The following is a 20,165-nucleotide window of genomic DNA, read 5'->3' as shown; positions in this document are numbered from 1 at the left end:
TGTAGTGTGTTTTTTTCTTCAAATTTTAGTGACAAAGAATTGGCTAGGGACCAGTGATTAATGTCCACAAATATTTTATCAGCCGATCTTTCTAAGACTACACTTGATTTGCTATTTATTGCAATGTTTGTATCATCGGCAAACAAAACGAACTTGGCATCTGACTACTGACGTCGCTGATATGGAGCACAATTCACATAATATGGAAAAACGTAAGTTTTGGGGGGGTGTTCAGATAGTGTAGGTGGAATATCTATACCGATAATTAAATTTGTACAGAACTCTCAGAGCGGGAGTCTTATTCGCGCTTGTCCCGCCTTTTGGTGATTTTTGTAGCAAAACGTGGGGTGTAACATATATATTTTATGCAACGATTAATTCCACTGAGAGCTATGAAAACTATGATTCTCCACGAAAGGAACTACTTACAACAAATATTTATACGACACACGTCCGTCGCGCGGATCTTAGGTCTCCGGTCGAGCGTAAAGAGGACGTCATCAGCATTCGTTCCGCGCTCGGCGACAAGCGTCGCGCGCCGGCGCTCTTTCTTTGTGTTGGCCCGCAGTTAACATAACGGTCCCCAAACGTCACTTCCTTCGGCACTGCGCTCCCAATACTTCAGGAATCTGCCTTACAAAATGGCTCTGAGCACTATGGGACTTAACTGCTGCTGTCATCAGTCCCCTAGAACTTAGAACTACTTAAACCTAACTAACCTAATGACATCACACACATCCATGCCCGAGGCAGGATTCGAACCTGCGACCGTAGCGGTCCCGCGGTTCCAGACTGTAGCGCCTAGAACCGCTCGGCCACTCCGGCCTCTGCCTTACAGTTCAATGTGATAGATCCACCCAGGCTATTATCTTCAACATTTTCCAATCACCACATCTACCAGAAAGTGCAGTGCTCTTTGCGTTAAAAAGAACTTGACTCATGTGTAATCGTTGTGAACTATACTATCCTATCAAAAGTATTTGGGCAACTATTAATGGGCATTATATGAGTTGTGCCAACCCTCCGCCTTTACGACTGCTTGAACTCTGCTGGGGAAACTGTCAATGAAGTGGTTGGTTGCTTCAGGGGAGGGGACCAAACAGCGAGGTCATCAGTCCCATTGGATTAGGGATGAATGGGGAGGTAAGTCGGCAGTGCCCTTTCAAAGGAACCATCCTGACATTTGCCTGAAGCGATTCACAGAAATCACGAGAAACCTAAACCAGTATGGCCGGACGCAGGTTTGAACTGTTGTCCTCCCGAATGCAAGTCCAACGAAGTGTCTGAAGGTCTATCACGGAACAGCAACCCAGTCTTCCTCGAGAACCAAAGCCAGAGAAGGAAGAGATTTTGCACACTGGGGTCTAGAACCAAGTCGACGTTCTAACTCATTCCAAAGGTGTTCCATTGCGTTCATATTGGGGCTGTGGGCAGGCCAGTCCATTTCTGGAATGTTATTGTCCACAGACCATTGCCTTACATCCCGCTGCTTTATGATAGAGCACATTATCATGCTGATACTAACAGTCATCGTTTCCGAACCTTTCGTCTTATTCGTACTCCTCAGCAAATAGCGTTTTCTTAAGCGCTATAAAGGGATCACAACCTTACCACGAGAAATAGCCCCATACCGTAACAGCACTTCCTCTGTACTTCTCTACTGGCAGTACACACGATGGCAGATAAGTTGCTCCATACGTTGACCAAATTCAAACGCCTCAATTGGATTGTCGCAGAGTGTGGCGTGATTCATCACTACAAATCACTCGTTCCCAGTCATCCGCTGTCCAGTGACGCCACTCTTTATACCACCTCAAGCGTTGCTTAGCATTGATTCCCCGCTCTATGTAACTCCCTAAGCACAATAACTGTGCTAGCTGCACTGCTGGTAGCACTTAGGAAATCACGAGACATTCCTTCCGCTGATTTCACGCGTTTTTTGTAGCCAACCTCTGCAATCCTCAACAGTCCCTGTCCGTCATTGCATAAGGTCTTCGTGGTCTCGATTTAGCTGTTGTTCTACCTTCGCATTTCATGCGAAGTTCTGCACGACCCGGAGAAGTGTCGGAGCATCAAAAAAATGTTCAAATGTGTCTGATATCTTATGGGACTTAATTGCTAAGGTCATCAGTCCCTAAGCTTACACACTACTTAACCTAAATTATCCTAAGGACAAACACACACACCCATGTCCGAGGGTGGACTCGAACCTCCTCCGGGACCAGCCGCACAGTCCATGACTGCAGCGGCTAAGACCGCTCGGCTAATCCCGCGTGGCTGTCGGAACATCGATGCTGTCGATGACCTCCTGAATGTCTGTTTTCAGCTCAGCAATGGTTTTGGGGTTATTGCTGTACACCTTGTCTTTAATATAGCCCCCACAAAAAGGAGTCGCATGTGTTAAGATCCGGAGAATATGGCGGCCAATCGAGGCCCTTGCCAGTGACCTCTTGGTACCCCAGAGCCAGAATGCGGTCCCCAAAGTGCTCCTCCAGGACATCAGTCTCCTGCTTCGATGGGGTCGAGCTCCGTCTTGCATGAACCATATCCTGTCGAAATCAGGGTCACTTTGGATAATGGGGAGGAAATCATCTTCCAAAACCTTCATGTACCGTTCGGTAGTCACCGTGGCATCAAGGAATATCGCACCGATTATTCCGTGACTGGACATTGCACACTACGCAGTCACCCGTTGAAGATCAAGAGACTTCTCGACGGCGAAATGCGGATTCTCAGTCACCTAAATGCGCCAATTTTACTTATTAACGAACCCATCCAAATCAAAGTGGGCTTCGTCGCTAAACCAAGCCTTAAGGCGCATACTAATTCCCATCGTTCCCCGCGCCCAACCGTGCAGTTTGTACATCCTAACGCAAACCGTTCAGAAGTTATGACTTTTTTATTTCTTATAGTTCAATAATTATCACCCTGTACATCGAAACGAATCTTTTTGTTGACACTCTTTCAACCCCTTTCCTTTTCTAGTGTAGTTCTTCCTTATAGAGTGTGTTCCCACGTTTGTGTTGTTGAAGTTACTGAGAGAAAGATGCCAGGAAGCCGACGCCCGCATACAGCCTACTCTTCTCAATTAGCACCAAGTAGTTCGCGGAACCTTACGGACGAACGACCACGCCAATGTCGCATGCCCTCATTCCATAAGACACTGTGAAGGTACTTTCTGAAACCAAAATCTTCTTGAGATAATATTTAAATAAAGAAACAATTTTAGTGACAGGGTGCAACATACACAATAATTATTTAAAAGCACACAGGTGACAGATGCTTCATTAAGAGATATTCGTCTTCTTTCTTCTACCTTTCCTTCGGCGTTCACCTTCTTATTTCATAGCGAATAAGCTGATGGACCCGTCCTTTTGGAAACGACTTTGCTTAGCATTCGATCCCTGTTCCGACGTTCTCTCTAACTGCGAGATGCATCACGACTGCCCTCCTTCTTTGACATTCAGTGTGTTGGATTACACCTCCAATCTGCGGGCTCTGACGACCGTGTAAATTTCCCATTCATGGTTTTCTGCACAATGAACCAGTATGATATGGGTATATGTGCTATCTTATCTGTTGATGAACTCATGTTTCATTCCTTCCTTTGTGATTATATCGACATTGGTACAACCGAATTTGACATTTTGTGTACGTACCTACTCGTTTTTTATGACGAATTTATTTATACGGGCATTCTCATCACGCTCAGACGCATAATTTCGGGTATTGTCAGTATCGCTAAAAATTTGAAATCTGTTTTCTGTTAAATACGTTTTGCTCTTCTGAAAAAAAATACTACAATACATAGTGAAATGTAGAATCAGCCATGTGAATGGTCGTAACATAGCAACAGAAATCTCATCGGGTCAACTCCCCGCCCCTATCCCCATATGCTAAATATCACTGATGAAGAACAAATACAACTCTTCAAAATCACGAGCACTTGTAATAAAATATAATTCTAATAAAAAAATCGAATTTATTTCATTTCTCTCATTTTCTAAACTAGCTGTCTGACTGTTTTATTGAAGCGGACTCAACTACAGTACAGAAAGTTTGGAGAAAAATGGATTATACCTTTTTTGCTGAGTGTTTATCTGAGCTATGCGTGAATAATCAACGAATACCATTTTAAGTGACCTGGAAATTAACTTCAGACATAAGCCTAATAAGTTTCAAAAAGACTGCTTCTCTACAATGCTCAGCAATCGAAGCAGGCTCAGTATTCTGGTGGAAGGCCACATCCCGTTACAACCCGATTAGGTGAGGCCAGATCATTAAATTGACTCTCCAAATAACTGCAAACGTTTAGTAGTAAGATTGATTTCCAGAGTTTCGGAATTTGTTCGGTGCAGTTTCCTAGGAGCACTCATTTCCCCACGTCTGCCACCTCTATACATGTACGCCCCAACCCGCCATACAGAATGTGCCAGACAATACTGACGTGAAAATGCATATACTTTCATTGCAGTGATAGTCGTCGAACTTTCTTCTGTGACAAAATACCGTCAGATCTGAATTGCTGATAACTACGAGACTAATAGTGAAGAAACAACGGTAGATCTCTCAACTGATAGATACGCCTTAACGCGATTATATTTGTTTTGGCTGTGTCTTCATCGCACAACTGTAGGCGTGTACCCGAACTGCGCACACACAAAGTTTTTAGGCGTATCTGAACATTTCCCTCTATTATTGTGCAATTCGTGTATAGTGTTCTAGAAGAAAGATTGTCTGTACCCTTTTGGATTCGCACGAATTTCCTTAATTTTACCTTTGTGTTTGTTTATGTGAGTTATAACTTGGAAGAAGTATTTCCTAATGTTTTAAAATTACGGTCGACGTAGTGTTAGTATGAGGTCATTTCAAGAGTAAGATGAAAGTAGCTCTGCTGTGCAGCGAAAGTAGATCGTTGAGGAGAAATATTATATTTCTGACTTCCATGTCAGGAGAACGTGGTTGAAAAATATGCACTGAAAATGTTAACACGCTGTTGCAAAATAAAATGCAAAGCACAGATACATTTTCCTGTAGCCGAGGAGACCTAAATTGAGAGTTGTCAGGTTGCACTTTGCGCTGGAATAGACTAAAGCATTGTCTGCACCTGAGAGGTACACTAAGCACGTAACCAGAGTAATCTGTAAGCCTACTTCCCAATGCGACCTACAGGGCGTCTGACAAGGAATGATCAGCATTTAGGGATATGACAGGAACGATCATTCGAAACAAAAAAATCTAGTAAGCGTTGACTGTAAAATGCATACCTTAAGAGCTATGAGCATTTCTTAGTACTCGATATTGTGAAACAAAATCTTCTGCTGCACGCTCTTTGCTTTCCATATTTTGGGCTAAGGTGGTATGGACTAAAACAAGAGAATATTGTTCACTAAACATATACTCTAAAATGCATACAATAAGAGCTATTACGGTAGACGGGGGTAAACCCCGCAGTTTTCAATTTTCCTGATATTGTGGTGAATGAGGGGCAAATTTTCCCGTGATTTCAAATTGAAGTCATAGGTTGGGTTGTTACCTGTAATCAGTCCAAATTCAAACTCTGTCCGATTATTAATTACAGAGAAATTTACCATTTAGCTGGAACAAAAACTGTGGGCTTAAACACCAAAAAATGGGGTAAAGCCCTGCAGTGCAGGTCTTTGCTCCATCTGAGATAAATATGGATAAAATGAATGACTCATAGAAAACACTTAAAATAAACCTTTGTAATACAGTTGTCTTGTGGCCATGCTACCCCACACAAATTGACCAGAAATGTCTCGTAAAACTGAAAATAATGCTTAAAAATACTTGTACAAACGTAATATTTTCTTCTCCACGAAATTAAGATTCAATTACTGAGGCCTGGAGGTACCTAGTAAAGAGTGTACTTTGTTAGGTCCACTGATTCTTTCTTCAAGTCCCATGCTCTTTTTGATTTTCTTGAGATACTTCTTCATCAAATAGTAAGTTCATACCTATATCTAAGCTACTGTCATTATTTGGAAAGTCTGACTGTGACTCTGAAGAATAATTAACTAGCTGTTTGAATTATTTTCTTCCTTTTTTTGGAACTGATGTAATGAAATATATCTTACGTCCTTTTCTTTCTACAGCATACCCTTTTCTTTCTTTGACACGTCTTTCCTTCTCAGTAACGAGATTATCTTTTCCAATGGATTCTTCTTCCACTCGTCTTTATTTGGTGCCGACGTTATAAGAACATATTTCAATATTTTGTCAGAAACTTTCCCCGGAATTTTTCTTTTAGACAGTGGAATTATATTTTCAAGTGAGATAATATCACGCAGTGTGTGTCTAATCTCAGTGAAATGTCATCTTTTGAGGGGATTATGATTGACCAATTGTCGTCACTTTGTTCGAGCTGCGGGGATTTACACCAAAACACCTGCGGGTATTAGACCCACTTCGCCATTTTTTGCCAGATGCGCCATTGTTAATTTTAGGGACCAACAGGAACAATTATTTATACGGGAAAGTGAAGTTTAAATGTAGTAGCGTCAATGAGTAATTAGTGGAACCATTTTTTAAGCCCTGCATTGTTCAAATAAAACATCAGAAAAGTTATATGCAAGTAGTACGAAATAGACTTACCTCATATCATCGCGTCTGGAACGATCTGCAACGACAAACTTTCGTGGTACGATAAGTTACAATAAGACAAACCTGCCACATAATGGTCAACTTCTGAATCGCTGGCAGTCAGTGCAAGAACACGGTGCGGGTTTTTACCTTACGCTGGGCTTTGCCCCCACCTACCCTAGCACTTGTTACGTGGGAGATATGTGTTTGACAGTGGTGAAGATGAGCAAGTGCGCATAGCTGTTGAGGTATGCACTTTGGAGCCCATGTTTACTGGACATTTTTTCCTTGTTTTGGTCGATAATACCATCTCTCAAAATACAAAAAGCAGTGAGCTTGCAGTAGAAGAGTTTGTTCCATAGTACATAAGATGAAGAATTGGTCATAGCTATTAAGGTATGCGTTTTAGAGCCCCGGTTCACTAGATATTTTTTGATTATTCGACTAATCGCTCCTATCATATCCCTGAATATTGACCAGTCCTCCTCATACATGATGTACAGTCTGTTGGTTAGAGTTGATGCGTTTGGCCATCCCCCGATACTTGGTTTTTAATTTATGACTACATGTACGATCACTATTGGCATATGTATATCATCTGTAATGACCATATGGCCAATAGTGACGAATAAAATTTTTTGTTCCAATAAAAGACAGCCTCAGCGTAACCATACGTCTTTTTATAGATGTTCGATGGCTTTTGACCCAAACACGAGGAAAACAGTTACAACACGACTACTTTAAAAAGCATAAGAAGCAAACTGTTCAATAGATCAAGTTGATATATGATTACGTACCAACATTATTGCAACAAAATTTTGTTGTTAACAACATCATCCTGGTGGAAGGTCGAGAAATTTTTACCTCGCACTCGTTGAGACGGAGATATAGGCCATTTGAAGAAGGAGCTTTGGGTACTGGCATGACTAAATTTACCAGCTGTTTTGTTAACGAAGGTAGACTTGAACATGGAGATTATACGATATGAACTCTATTTACTGAAACAAAAGTAACTCTAAAACTAAGTTTAGATGCATACTAAGAAGCGATCGAATTACAAATGAGTTAAGATGACGAATGGTAGAGCGCGTTAGTCACTGCAGTTACTTTATCGTTGTCTGTTTCAGACTCAGGTACCTTGCAAACGGATGTTCAGTGGTGAAGTGACCCTATTCATATATAGTTGGAAAATCGACAATATCTTGAATAACTCCTCAACTATGCAAAGTGTACTTTTGGTATAGCATGTAATAAGCGGATACTACATCGTCTGTTAGATGTCAGTGTAGATTACGTCCAACACATTGTGAAAGCGATTGCAGTACATCATAATAATGTTCTAATGAGAGATGGCTTTAAACACGAAGACGCCTTAGAAGAAAATCTCACGACTGTAAATGCTACGCACAGTGATCGAGCCACTTAATCAGCGGAGAATGTTCGGACTAAATTTACGAGCTATTCTGTTAATGAACGTAGAAAAAAATGGTTCAAATGGCTCTGAGCACTATGGGACTTAACATCTGAGGTCATCAGTCCCCTAGAACTTAGAACTACTTAAACCTAACTAACCTAAGGACATCACACACATCCATGCCCGAGGCAGGATTCGAACCTGCGACCGTAGCGGTCACGCGAATGAACGTAGAATTGGACATGCAGTTCATACGATATGAACGAAAGTGTACTTCTTAGCAATGAAGTTTTTCTTACTGATATTCTTTTTCCCCTTAAGACATATCCCTTGCCGGAGATTAAAATCAATTCTTGCCATGCTCCGACTCTATATTCCAAATTGCTGGCCTTTTTCCTACTTCGTTAGTTATTAGCTCGATGTCAATATTTTCGCCTTTGGTGTCACTCATTTTTCGCAACGTGTAACGAAGAAAAATAACAGAAACAAATAGAAAATACGTCTGCTTACGAGTGAAACTCGTGGTCAATTGGACAGCACACGGGCGCTATCTACCTCTAACCGCGTTCGTCTAGGTCTAGAGATTTTTTCCGCGAACGTTGCGTTAACGCGTCAATGCGCGGTAACGCGCGCTCGTATAATAGGCTGAACGTGCGTCACCTAAACTTAGCCTAAGTCGAAATTATCTGACTGGTAAAAGGCCTTAGCTCCCTCAGAAACGAATTCCGAGCTTTCTACCTCTGTAGCAGTATACGATTATGTTCAAACGATTCGAGATACGCCAACACGTGGCCATTACTCTCATCAGTGAACGTTACTTCGTAGCATTCTTTTTGCAATGGCTGTAAGTTAATCGATAGGGCAGTTCGACAATAGTTCAGATCACTCGCTGCTCGAGGATGAAACCAGGATCATCAGTGAAAGAATCAGACTCGGGATAGCACTCAGATGTCGCAATCAAATCTCAATTAGTTTCGCTTGCTGTCACCATTTCAGCTGCTGCTGTACTTCAGCTTACTCTTATTGTTACTAACGGATATCAACTGATGTCGGATATTTAGGACGAGTCATGTTTATGCAGTAGGCCACCTCGAAGCCCTCCGTCCTCTTTGCATACTCGTAACCTCGCTCTCTGCCTCAGCACCCAGAATGGTGTGCGAAGAGCTGTTGTTAGGAACCATAAGGGAGGAGTCATAGAGCTGTTCAACAGGCAACTCGACAGTACATTGATGATCTCGAATTCGGGAGGATTGGGATAATCCTATCTTGACACAGATTTTCCCTGATTACAATAAAATAACTGACACGAAGACCAGTTAGTGAGCTACATGTTCCATAGATGTTTTTTTTATCGAAATGATGTGAACAGATCAGTTAAGCAGTGTATGTATACATAATTAGTTTTAACATTAATGGACATTGTTATTCGAACAACTACACTTAAAAACTACGTGTTTTTTTACAGGCTACTATTTTTAAATAAAAATTCGTCTATGGAATAGAAGGGCGTGTCCAAAAGAATTTATTTTAGTTCAAATTTAAAAATTTCATTGCTACCTTCACATATTTAATGTTATTGGGTAAATGGTCAAAGGTTTTTGTTGATGCATGTTGATATTTTTTCTTAGCCACTGATGGCTTTGATAATGGAAAATTAATGTCATTGTTTCTTCTAGTATTGTAGGTATGGGCATCACTATTCTCAAGTTGTGATGGACTATTAATGCTGACTTTCATTAGCGATTATATGTATATTACAAAGTCTCAGTTAAAATGCCTAACTCCTTGAAGAGGTACCTGCAGGATAACTGCGGATCAGTATCACTTACTCGTTTTATTCTTACTGTTCGCTTTTGTACTACCGATGCCTTCTTTCTACGTAATGAGTTACCGCAGAAAATTATTCCATAAGACGTTGCTGAGCGGAAATATGCGAAATATGTTAGGAGCTTGAGCCGTTTGTTTCCAACAGTAGCAAAAGTAGCTGAACTTAATTCTTTGCCCTGCTCTGTGGTATGCTTCTTCGAGTTCAAGTTTTCATCAATCAGTACACTCGAGAATTCGAGCGTTACACTCTATTTATTGACTGCTATTCATGTGCTATGTCAGTTGTTGGTGCGATGCTATTTGTTATGCAGAACTAAATTTAGTGTGTTTCCTGGACTAATTCGTTACGCGAGGCAGCAGTCCTCATCTTCATCAAATTCAATCTGCTTTAATGGCCTCGCCTCCGAAGGGATAGTGCATCTAAATTACATTTTCAATTGTAGTTGAATGTGATATCCGTGAAAGTCTGAAGCTTTAAGGACAATTCATTTAGCTTACTACTCTGAGACAATAGAAACACACAGTAAAGACACTTACGTATAACTGTGTGAGTGGGAGTCGGTCGTGAGGCGTTTCTAGATAGTTCGCGCATTTGGGATAAACACTATGTCCTGTGGCGCAACCAGTTGATATCATTAGCTCTTCCCTTTCTCTCCCCTCAATATACATAATTCGTATCACAACAGTGAATCCCGTGTGGTGTATGTTGTTTCTGACACGTTCGAAAGAACAAATATCACGCATTCATATCTACATCTACATCTACATAGATACTCCGCAAGCCTCTGTACGGAGCGTGGCAGAGGGTACCACTACTTGTCATTTCCCTTCCGGTCCCACTCGCAAATACAGCGAGGAGAAAACAACTGTCTATATGCCTCAGTACGAGCACTAATTTCTCATGTCTTATCTTCGTGGTCTTCTTGCGCATTGTAAGTTGGCGACAGTAGAATCGTTCGGTAGTCAGCTTCAAATGCCGGTTGAGTAAACTTTCTCAATAGTTTTTCCCGAAAAGAACGTCGCCTCCCCTTCAGAGATTCACATTTGAGTTCCGGAAGCATCTACGTAACACTTGTTGTTCGAACCTACCGGTAACAAATCTAGCAGCCCGCTTCTGAATTACTTCCATCAATCCGACCTGGTACGGATCCCAAATACTCGAGCAGTACTCGACAATAGGTCGTACCAGCATCATATATGCGGCCTCCTTTACAGGTGAACCACTCTTTCCTAAAATTCTCCCAATAAACCGAAGTCGGCCTTTCCTACCACAATTCTCTATGATCGTTCCACGTCCAGATATTTAAGCGGGGAAACCACATTAGGAGGCTGTTTGACACTGGTTTTTTGGGATTTTTTTGGGTGAAAAGAATTAATTAGAATTTGATCGAATTATGACATCATTTCATTCATATTTCGAGCAGCTTTTGTGAATTTTTTTGAATAATTTCAGCCAAAAATATCAAAGTCGCGCTCTGATGTCTGCCGAAGGTTGTGAGTGTAGTTGTCCAATTGCGTGCAGTGTAGCCATTCCGATTTTCATCTGAAATCAAAAAGGTTCTGATTTTACATAAATAACTTATTTTTTTTAGAATATGAACGTCAATTCAGGTGAAAATAACGAAAATTAAAAATTTTGCAGGCGTTGGAACAATTTACTTAGATTTTCACGACTTTTTCCCTCTAATTATGCAAACAAAAATACCCTTAAAATCATGATATTATCTCACAAGTTGGTTCATATAATTCGTAATTTTATAAAAAATTATATTATCAATTTTCATAATGATCGGTTCTATACTTTTTGAGTTAGACTGCACGCAAATGGGAAAAAAGTCATTTCGAGATACATGCGTTTGAAAAATGAATTCACGGAAACTAGATATTCAAGGATGTTAACAATAATGTAAAATGCTTGCCGATTAATCTGCGAGTCCAGCAGCCGGCTGGTGTGGCCGAGCGGTTCTAGGCGCTTCAGCCTGGAACCGCGCGACCGCTACGGTCGCATTTTCGAATCCTGCCACGGGCATGGATGTGTGTGATGTCCTTAGGTTAGTTAGGTTTAAGTAGTTCTAAGTACTAGGGGACTGATGACCTCAGATGTTAAGTCCCATAGTGCTCAGAGCCATTTTTTGCGATTCCAGCACCATATAGTAATCGTTCTTCTTCCTCATAGGCTTCGTTCTGCGCTTGCAGTGGTGCATTCCGAGCTTTCCGACCTTACTTCGATTCCACCGGGCGAGGTGGCGCAGTAGTTAGCACACTGCACTCGCATTCGGGAGGACAAGGTTCAATCCCCCGCCCGGCCATCCTAATTTGGGTTTTCCGTGATTTCCCTTAATCGCGCCAGGCAAATGTCGGGATGGTTCCTTTGAAAGGGCACGGCCGACTTCTTTCCCCATCCTTCCCAAATCCGATGAGACCGATGACCTCGCTGTTTGGTCTCTTCCCCCAAACAGCCCAACCCAACACTTCGATTCCAGTGAACTACGTCGACGCTGCCGGTTCACGCGTTGGTTACCCATTTGTTCGGCCTAATTGAAGCTTTGCCTGCCTACTACAATTCCTGCCTCGTTCATGACGATCTGAAGGGATGAATTTCTTTCACTGAATAAGCTCACTGCTAAACACGATGCCAGTTCAACGACTTTTAGTCCGGAGTGCAAGTGTTTAGGAGCTAATCGCCAAATAGTGGAGTTAAAACTTTCGTTCGCATTTTGTGTGTGGCCACCTAAACATCTCTCCAGTAATTCATCGCTATCTGCGCCGCGCGATATAAGCCGAGCGGTCTGAGGCGCTGCAGTCATGGACTGTGCGGCTGGTCCCGGCGGAGGTTCGAGTCCTCTCTCGGGCATGGGTGTGTGTGTTTGTCCTTAGGATAATTTAGGTTAAGTAGTGTGTAAGCTTAGGGACTGATGACCTTAGCAGTTAAGTCCCATAAATTTCACACACATTTGAACATTTTTTAACCTCGCTATCTGCGCTCGAGCCTGTACCCGATGTGCACGCGGTTCTATGCTCATAAAATCTAAACGAATGCTGATTTCACTTTGAAATTATGACAGCGTATTCTTGGATAGTTAAGCTAACGATTTATGCATTTAAAAAATCCGATTATTTGAACCTCCTGATGTGGTTTCCCCCCTTAAACGACTTGACCGTATCAATCAGGACACCAGTAATACTGCATCCGAATACTACAGGTTTGCTCTTCCTACTCATCCGCATTAACTTACATTGTCCGCAGCTCGTGGTCGTGCGGTAGCGTTCTCGCTTCCCATGCCCGGGTTCGATTCCCGGCGGGGTCAGGGATTTTCTCTGCCTCGTGATGACTGGGTGTTGTGTTCTGTCCTTAGGTTAGTTAGGTTTAAGTAGTTCTAAGTTCTAGGGGACTGATGACCATAGATGTTAAGTCCCATAGTGCTCAGAGCCATTTGAACCATTTAACTTACATTTTTCCAAATTTAGGGCTGCGATATAACTGATTCGCCTCGGTGGGCAATAAATCCACAACCTTCAGTGCGGATGCATGTTTACTGTCAACCTCCGGCGTGAATATAGCATACGGAGGACATGGCCGGGACTGCGCATAGGCGCCGCTGTGCGGGAGTATGAGTCGGCCGGGAGCGTTACGAGATAGTCCGCGCATTTACGATTAACATTGTGTCTGGTGGCACAGTGGTTAACGCAACTGCCCAGTAAGCAGGAGATTATGGGTGCAGGTCGCGCTTCGGCACATATTTTCACTCGTCGCCACTGATTCCGCACAAAGTCCCGATGCAGTTGATATCATTAGTCCCTTCCCTTTCTCCCCCCCCCCCCCCCAAATTTACATAATATGTATCACAGCTGCGGGTCCCGCGTGGTGTATGTTCTTTCGGACATTCGTACAATTATGTGTAATTTCGATGTCACACAAATAGAAGTGTATACGTGCTCCGAGAAAGTCGTCGACCGATAGTGATCAGTACAGTGAACATTGAATCAAGTGAGCACATAAGAGAATGTGTCTAAGCGGCTCGCACACGGATGTTATTGACCGGAGGTCACAGGGTCCCACGAGTTGGCGTGACGTGAGATCCGGGGGCGTGGCCTCTTCGCAGAGCGCTGCTCGCGGAGACAGCTTGCAGATTGCGGCGCCACAGGTGGTGCGGGCAGGAGGTAAGGATCGATCTCCGGCAGCTGTCACAGCTCCACATCGCTGCCGGAGTCTGTTACTACAATACCGAAACACAGACCCCTTGCAGACAAGGCGGCGCTGTGGCAATATTCTCTGTTAGGTTTCAACAACAGTTGTGCTGTCCTGATTTGTGATTTCCTTCGATCATTTCGGTAGCATTACAGAATGATATCTTGCCCTTGGTAGCGTCATACAGGAATTTAATTTCTACATTTTACCTAAAAAAAATTGTGAAGAGATGAAACACGATTGGAATCTTCCTACACTCATCTGTGATCACGTTGGCGCTAGGCGGAAGCCAAAATCAGTGTTGCCCGACAAGTTGTGCTGGTAAATTTTAGTTAAGCCACTGATGAACCTTCCAAGAGGGGTAAAATGTTTCAACAACACTGGATGGGTAGCAGCCGAATCTACATCGAAACTGCCTCGCTGAATATACATACAAAAAATTCATCGCTCCTCTCTGCAACCAGACACTCCACTCACGTAAGCTACTTATAGATCCGTAATATTACTTATGGAGCAAATAACAGAATTATTAAAAAAGAAAGAAAAAGAAAGACAACCGTTAGTGTTGAAACACTGAGGAGCTGTGTGTTACTTCGGATAATCATTGATAGCACAGAAATTTCCTGGCAGACTAAAACTGTGTGCCGGACTGAGACTCGAACTCGGGACCTTTGCCTTTCGCGGGCAAGTAATCTACCATGTGAGGTACCCAAGCACGACTCACGACCCGTTCTCGCAGTTTCAAGTCTGCCAGTACCTCGTCTCCTACCTTCCAAACTCCACAGAAACTCTTCTGCGAACCTTACAGAGCTGTGAGGACGGGTCGTGCGTCGTGCTTTAGTAGCTCACATGGTAGAGCACTTCCCCGCAAAAGGCAAAGGTCCCAAGTTCGAGTCTCAGTCCGGCACACAGTTTTAATCTGCCAGGAAGTTTCATATCAGCGCGCACTCTGCTGCAGAGTGAAAATCACATTCTGGAAACATCCCCCAGGCTGTGGCTGAGCCATGACTCCGCAATATCCTTTCTTCCGGGAGTGCTAGTTCTGCAAGATTCGCAGAAGAGCTTCTGTGGAGTTTGGAAGGTAGGAGACGAGGTACTGGCAGACTTGAAGCTGTGAGGACGGGTCCTGAGTCGTGCTTGGGTTGCTCAGCTGGTGGCGGCACGGTAGCTCAGCGTGTTCGGTCAAAGGGTCAAAGAGCTGAAAGATCAGCAGCGAACTTCAACGGATGTCATGCGACGTCTGCTACGACGTAACACAGAAAAAAAAAAAAAAAAAAAAAAAAACGATGAAGGATTGATAGTACTCTTAAATAATGAAAGCTAATCACTTTATTTTCCACTATGACTATTAATTAGTTCTAATATTTCAGATAAATATTCCTTAACGAACAGCCTGCATGTTAAGAACAAACTGAGCAAGTTTTAGGCTTTGTATATCTCTTAGACTCACGTGTTCAATGTTGTCCTTGCATTTTAAACCCTCAGAAAGTCTGACCTTAGTTATTATGTGGCGAATACAATGTATAACAATGACTTTTGAAAGTGAGCATAAATAAACACAGGTATACCATTTACCTGGACGATCACAAACAACTTTTTTTTTGAGAACCGAAATAAAAAATTAACAATCAAATGTTATTTACCTACAACTGGGAAAATAACCATCTAATGATGGTAACCTTGTTCGTTACGTAGACGAGAAGAAGCAGTACGTCCTTTTAAATAAACACCCTCTCTTGTCTTTATTCAGTGGCCCACTCACTCTCCTGGAGACCTGTTCACAAACGTATCGCGGTGTATCATTCGCGTAAACATGACATTATTAGAAACGTAATACTAATTTGACATTGACTTTGTTGTGTGGGTACCTGGCGTAACGTAACTCGTCTACTTGCTGAAGTTAGAAGTAAACAAATGGAAACATAAGGAAATTGAACACTATAACTCAGTCAACCATCTTTAGTTGAAAGTGTGTGTGAGTACAATGTACACCAACGAAGAGAAGGTAGAAGCATCTGTGGAGAACGTAAGTTAGCACAACAAAAATGGTTCAAATGGCTCTGAGCACTATGGGGCTTAGCTTCTGAGGTCATCAGTTCCCTAGAACTTAGAACTACTTAAACCTAACTAACCGAAGGACATCACAATCCATGCCCGAGGCAGGATTCGAACCTGCGACCGTAGCGGTCGCGCGGTTCCAGCTTGTAGCGCCTAGAACCGCTCGGCCACCCCGGCCGGCTTAGCAGAACAGTAACTGCATAAATTATTTCTTTTTTACAATATAGGTGCACGTAGTACAGTACCGTAGTACTTTTAAACGATATGAAGTGCACAGTAAAGGCAGTTCTTAATTCAAAACCGCATCATCCTTACTTTTCTTTTGTTGCTAGTGTAATACTACTCAGGTAGAATTCTAAAACTACCGTAGGCTACCGTAGATGATCGTAAGTAAGCGCAGATTAGGGTAGTTTCCCTAGTAGCTCTGATCAGTTAAGATCGTAAACGTGTTACCAGTATGTTAGGTGAGTTTCATACCTCCAGGGCGTTAACTCATTTCGATCGCTTTGTATGCGTATGCAATCAGTATCTTAGTAGATTCCCCTAGAAACCGGAAGCGGTGAACCGTCTGGAAACTGAGTGGGATATATAAAGGGCCGCATAGGCTACGGAACATTTTTGTTTTACGTAGGTATCCTCCTGTCTGCTACTTAAAAATTGACAATATTTGTAGCAACACAGAAATTGTCATTCTTTAATTCAGGTTTTATCCGAAAATTGTTGATTTGTAACGAGAAAATCAGGGATGTTGCGGTAAAAATAAGAAAAACAATACAGATTTATCATATAGGGCCAGAAAATGCAATTTACTCCAAAAAAGCAAATTTGAAAAATAATGCAAAACAAAAAACATATCAAACATCACCTCAATACTTCGTCGAGATTATATAAAACATGTTTCTGTTATTGCTGAACAACTTTTGCATTTATCAATTACAACAAGAAAGTCTTGATTTACATCATGATAAAGAATGTTCTATTCAGTAAAAAATAACAACAATAATTATATATATTTTTTGTGTTTCTGCATGTGTTTGTGCAGTAATTGTTTTGGTTGCATAAAAGCGCAGAAGTTACGCTAGCAGCTGATTTTTTTAATTACAAAATGCAATTTATATTTTGTAAGGATATAAAATACACAGTGGATTAACACTGGAAATGCGCAGTTTAACTACATCCAAAACAAACAAACAAAAAACAACGAGAAGTCGTCGGCCTCCAGTTCATTCAGATACTTCAAAAATCCGTGCCTGAAGAGTTATATTTGAAGAAACATACACGTAATAAGAAATTGTATGCTTTGCCTTTATTTACTTTGAAACGTAAGACGGGTCGATGTTTAGGCTGGTTAGTGTACTTACTGAACATACCTAACTAGCAGGCAGCTTCATTCAAATTGTTTGCATTTACTGCATTCCGAAATAGACACATATTCTGACAATTATTACCATTCATATTTCCACTGACTGAATGGACTGAGAACGTCGAAGTGCGTTGTACACAGGGCTAAAACGCATCTGCCTCACGTGTTTTGTTTCTCGCTAGAAACGAAACCACGAACGAAAAAGTGGGCGGAGCGAGGGGTGGTCACCGCCACGGAATTCAAGTATTGATTGTCGCGCCAAGCAAAGTCATGGCAAATCAATGGGCAAGGGGAGAGAGAATCTGAAACACTCTTCAGAACATCGTGACGTGGGGTAATACTACAACAGTGTAAGACATTTCGGAACTTTAACGTACTGAGCCATTTGTGATATGAATGCACATTGTATTTCGAATTGTTCGCAGTGAGTTTCTTTCGAAACTTAACATTTCCGGCAGGCGTGAGTTGTGTCCCTTTGTTCATTGATCGCGACCCCCTGGCGCACTGTATTCTGTCTTTCTTGGTTACCAACGTCGACCCGTTCTCAAACTCATTTCGGGACTTTAACGTACTGAGCCATTTGTGGTGTGAATACGCATTGTATTTCGAATTGTTCGCAGTTAACAAACGTTGGGACATTTGGCGGGTCAATGGATAAACCTTTCAGAAGGCGACAGGACGACCATTAATAACGTGAATTTGTCTACCTTCTAACAAAATTTGAATCGATTCGCACAAGTCTGAAACATAGAAGTAGCGCGCTTAAAAAAAAAACTCACAAAAACGTGTTTTTTGCATTTAAAACTCAAATGAAGCTTGATTTTTGAAAGCGAGTTTTCAGTTTTATCGCAACAATGCATTTTTTATTTATTTCGTTCACTGTAGACCGCGGATTGGATATACGGAAGAACGAATTTTTCGTGCTATATTTAGCATGACTTTAAACCATCGCATGTCAACAATGGATAAAAATTATTGGATAAAAAATTTCGTATTGACTTTATCCATTTATACCTATTCGTGGAAGATTAAAGTACAGAAGAGAAGCGCTTCAAAAATCTCCCAGAAAACGTTAAACCATCGTATCTCGACAACAGATAAAAATTATTGGATGAAAAATTTCTTTTGGGCTCTATTCATTTCTCTACTTTTGTGCAAAGGTTGAACCGATTCGTGCAAGTTTAAAGTATGTAAGTGGTGCGCTTCAAAAACCTCCCAGAAAAACGAGTTTTTTGCACCTAAAATCCAGAGAAATCATTCTTTTTCAAATGGTTAAAATTTATGTAAGACAAAGGTCCAATACGTCGGTGGACCAAATCTCAGTCATGAGTCTCGCTCCGGTACGGAGTTTATTTTTGCACGTGAAATCCGAATGGTGCACATAAAAATGGCACCATTAGCTGAGCATTAATGTAAGCCCAGTCAAATTTTTTGCAAAAGCAGTTAATCTATTCGAACAATTTCCCTGGGCCCACGCCCCTTTTCGTCGTTCAAACCTTGCTTAGTACACTGTAATATAGCTACAGTAAGACAGATGTTCGAGTGGCTATACAAATGATCGCTGGTCTGGGCTAAACCAAAAACTTTTCACCCCATCTTCCCAGCTCAAATAGGAACCAAGCACCAAGACCCCTAAAAATTATGATTCTGTGTTCGGCTTTTTCAGTCATAGGCCTATGTAGGTGGGGTTATTATGCAGGTGTTGCGTGTGCCTGTGATGCGGAGGAACTGACAATAAGGCATACTGCGCAGAACTGAATGTGAATGTGTGTGAAATCTTATGGGACTTAAATGCTAAGGTCATCAGTCCCTAAGCTTACACGCTACATAACCTAAATTATCCTAAGGACAAACACACACACCCATGCCCGAGGGAGGACTCGAACCTCCGCCGGGACCAGCCGCACAGCCCATGACTGCAGCGCCTCAAACCGCTCGGCTAATCCCGCGCGGCTGCGCAGAACTGCCGACTCCATGTTTTTCAAGGAGGTCTGAGACACTTTCTCGAAATGACTCCGAGTGCTGCCATCAGGTTGTCAAATTTAAACATTAACCTGTATATTCGCTGTTTATGAACTCGTATATGTTCTGTTACGACAAACGACAATAATACCTATGAAAGTGTTGGGAACTCAACATATAAATTTAGTGTTTGATTATTTAAAAGCTTACATCATATGGGAAATATGAAGTTTTGAAAAAAGGTACGGGAAAGAAAATCAGTGCGAAAGGGGATAATTCTCGTGACATACCAATGTAAGCAAGAAAGAGCCGAACAATCGCAGTAATAAAATGAAACCCACTTCGTTTGATTAAAAAACTATTTTTGAATTCCCAACAGCATCAAGCTGTAAAATATATGTAATTTTCAGAGCACCAATGATGTTTTACATTTAGAAAATGAAACATGAAAGCTGACTAAAGGGTATATGTAGCGCTTCCATTGACGGTAGCAGTATCAATATAGAATTTTATACGACAACTGTGGGCACTACGGTTATACAGATGATGAATTTGACAAGCAGAAAGCTGAAATGACTGCTCACAGATGGGCGTTCGAAATAGGCAGGTAAGGAATACGTGATTGCTAGATCACGAGAAGTGATACTTGACGATAGCCCCAGAAACGGAACCTACATTGCCACTAGCTATGGGCAGCAGACGTCGTTACCGAAAGCGCTTGTCATTGTTGCCCTTTGTGCTGTAGAGAA

The sequence above is a fragment of the Schistocerca cancellata genome, chromosome 4 (genome assembly GCF_023864275.1).
Source record: "Schistocerca cancellata isolate TAMUIC-IGC-003103 chromosome 4, iqSchCanc2.1, whole genome shotgun sequence".
Lineage (NCBI taxonomy): Eukaryota > Metazoa > Arthropoda > Insecta > Orthoptera > Acrididae > Schistocerca > Schistocerca cancellata.
This window is presented reverse-complemented; position numbering follows the sequence as displayed.